Source organism: Ylistrum balloti, unplaced genomic scaffold (genome assembly GCF_031769215.1).
Source record: "Ylistrum balloti isolate Yb309-2 unplaced genomic scaffold, AGI_CSIRO_Ybal_v1 Utg370104, whole genome shotgun sequence".
Taxonomy (NCBI): domain Eukaryota; kingdom Metazoa; phylum Mollusca; class Bivalvia; order Pectinida; family Pectinidae; genus Ylistrum; species Ylistrum balloti.
Window position 1 is genome coordinate 503,523 of NW_026782129.1, and position 3,960 is coordinate 507,482.

Consider the following 3,960-nt stretch of genomic DNA (forward strand, 5'->3'; position numbering starts at 1 on the left):
CCTTGACTAACACCTTGGTGGGTGTTAAAGTAGTTGTTATGTTATTCCTTCTAGTGCATTATTATGAGACAATTCAAATAAAATTATGTCATTAATGTGTGCAAAATGTACCAACCAACATTTTGATACCACGTATTACACTATTTCAGGAGAAAAAAAATGCATATAAGAAATTCATATAAAAAACCATTACTTGTGAGAAAAGTACTGTTTTGGACACTTCAATTTCCATACTTCCGAAACCAGTCTATTTTTCATACTTGCTTAAAAGTTGGCCACATCTTGATATCTTTCAAAAGAAGGATTGTTGGAAAAAATGAAAACCAGTAAATATGTCATTTTACACATTTGCTTAAAAAACAAGAAACATTGATATTTCTTTTCGTCTTCGTTAAATAGTGACAGCTTAATAACCAAACGTCTGTAGGTCTTGTTATTTGACAAGGTGGTTGTTCATGTCAATTTGTATCAGTTTGGTTAACATTGCTGAACTTGACCTCTGTTCAAGGTCACACAAATGAAATTTGTTAAAATAAAGACATTTTTGTGCAACTTTCACAATTTGAAGATTTAGTTAGCAGCTGCATACAAATCTTTTGATGAAGGTCAATAAAGTGACCTTATTAGATAGATTATGTACAGCAATAGTGACGGGTTTTGTCTTTGTCAGTTCCGATCCATAATTTGTGGCACTTTGAGGAGCTAATAAGATATAGAACAGCTGCAGTTTGCAGCACATTACATTGTGTTTTAGTACAGCAGAATTGTTCAAGTGATTGCTTGTTTGAACTTGAGTGTTGCATGGACTGGGTTAGTTTGATCTTGATGCTAAACATGGCTCAAGAAATTCAAAATGCACACAACGTATGCGCACATTCCAACGGTTTGCTTGCCCGCTGGACAGACACAGTAGTAATCTTTGACAGTGTCATCTTGATCATTTCTGTCAAACGCAATCCAAACATTGTATTTCGACTGTGATCTCTGCCTTGAATGGATTTGGCTTCGGTGAAGATTTTCATCATTCTGAGAGACACAAACTTCAAAGTCTCCAGCAGGAGTCAGATACTCATCAGTATATTTGGGTGCTACTTTCAACTGGCACGATCCGCAGATTATTGTTTCTAAATATCCCATATCCAGTACTGGAAACTATTGAACAGACCTTGTTGCGCCTAGAAAGGTCAGGATCACCTACAACCCTTGAGGTCAGGGTGTCGGGCAGAGCCAATTGGATTACATTCGCTCACCAAGGCAACGGTCCCTCAAGTCCCTCTCTGGTGTGGACACATCAATTGGTCCACGTACAACATTCAAGGAAGCAGTAGCTACTTTAACCAGTTCCTCTATGACACTAAGGAAGTAGTTTTAACGGAGTTTCCACTGTTTCAGTCGACCATGGTAGCTCTCCACAACCCACCTTGACTTAGTACACTGGCAGTCCTCGTTGGCAGTAAGTGTATCATGCTGTGTCTGACCTGACAGAAGATAGGAAGTCGTGTACACATAAAAACCTGAACCTCGCAACACAGCTCCAACACATCCCTAAACCACCGGTCAACAATCACATTGTCATCTTCACTGAGCCACAAGGTCAGGTTCTTAACTGTTCTAAGAATTGTTTTCAAGATATTTGCATAATTTCCATTGCCAATAGTGTCTAGTACTTTACCATCTAGAAAGACAATGCTCATGAATCTAACATAGTTGCGCTTCTTTTGCCCACGGTATGAGGATCTTTGAAGGGGGTGATCAGCACGTATTTGGACATAAATTTAGGTACCTTCAAGGATTACAGTTACTTTGTCCCCGAAGAAACATCTTGTAAAGGCAGTGTTGTGGCGTCCTCGCGGGTAATGTGTCTTGGACCACGGAAACGTTGCACAATGGTCTGGCTCAAGGCTTTTAAGACACTCTGAAATGTGTGAGACACATACTGTTTTTTATAAGACCACACAAAACACCAAGTTGAGACCATGAAATATTGGTCTTCAGTTTAACCCAGAAAAGAAACAAAGCATGGAATGTAGAGGAGCATGATCCTCTATTGATGTGTGAGGAACAAATGCTATGGATTTGCTGCATTTGTTCAAGTGTGTAGCCAGTCCATACTTTGAATTCTTCGTTTCTGAGATGGTCTACATCTATGCCTGTGTTGGTTGGAGTACCAGCAGAAAGGAAATGACTTAGTTTCTAGAAGGTCATTGATAACCTGATTAGCTCTTTCTTGAAGATAAAGAGCTAACGGTTCCCTTGTTTGCAGATCTAGTGGCAAAGAAGGATTCAGAAAGTCATGGTCATTGCAAACACGAGCATCAGGGGGACACCATAGAAAATGGAAAAATACCAAGTTTGTCCTGGCACGCTTGGGTTTGGTGCATAGCCAAGTGCCCTCTTTTCCACATATGACACATCTTTTATGTGAATTGCCACCATAAAATAATTTCTCAATAGAGATTAGTGGTAGTTGGTTGGATGACATGAAATCAGTGTAAGCATTATCTGAATCATCTGTAGTGCTCATACCAGAAGGTACATACAATTCAGACTGCAATGACCTTTTGAGGTACCGCTTGTAACACTTTCCACATAATATGCTTTCTTCTGTTATGCTAATGATCTCAGCAGTCAGCAGCTGGTGCAGCAGGTTATACTGGGGTAGATATACATGTCTTACTTGAATTCGGGCTCCTTAAGATAAATCTTTCAACCTGGCTTTGCAACCACGACCTTATGCACACATCTGACATGATTATTAGTAAACTTGATGGGAGATTTGCAGTAATTTAAATTTAATACAGAATGTCTGACATAAGTGTAACTTTGTCTATGTAATTGTCTATAGATACTTAGCAAAAATGGTATGAATACTTTATAGTAATACCAGGAAATTAACACACTTGCAAATTCAGGTGTCAGACAAGTTATCATTTCTGGCCTCATTTATTTATTATCAATATCTAACTAATTAATATCCATTATTGTTATGTTTAATGATAAATGAAGAAAAGTGGAATGACGATAACATGTTATCAGTAATACTGTTAGTTGTTCTTTAGATGATAGATTTCTAGTGCAGAAAAAACAATGTTATGTTATACCTACTGAATTTCATTTTGAAACAAATACAAAATACTTATTGTGCTTTGATACACAAAACTGGAAAATATAGCAGTATTTGGCATAATAAACGACGAAAATTAAATCTTCATGATAATGGCAAATTATGCAATAAGCATATTTAAATTGTTAAAAATATATTTTACCGGTTTTGAAATCACTTAGAATTTATTCAATAGACACCATGTATACGTAGAAAGTTTTTTTTAAAAAAGTATGAAATATAGACTGAGATTGCACCTATACAAAATGAACTTGACAAACTTTGGTATATTCTTTATTTTGTGAAAATATTGCATTTTTTTTAATCAAAGTTAAAATATGCTTACATTTTTAATGCCAATAAAATATAATAAAATAACATATGTGGTATCAGAATAACGGACATTTTATGAACTCTAGGCTGTTACATGAAATTTTTCATTTAATAAATAAAACAATAGAAATCTATGTGGGGGCCAAATGTCGACCCTACCTTTAGTGTTAATTTTTCGTCACACCCAATGTCTGCAACCGCTGAAGATAAGCTAACTAATGTCAAAATAGGATGACAGCAAGAAAATGGAAGTTATGTAACTCTACTGATTTTTCTTTACAAATACATCTTCAAGTTCACAACATATTATACATCAATTGCTCCTAACGTGCTACACACATGGAACAAAAATAACTGCCGGCGTATTTTTTTCGTTTTTAAGTGGGAGTTATCGAACTTTAGCCACTAGTCGGAGAACAAGTTAAACTTTAATATCCATCCACTGTCTTCGTATATATATCTAATTACGTCCATGAATTAATGATGTTTGGCTTAAGTTTTGTGTCGTTTGTGAAGTACTGTTT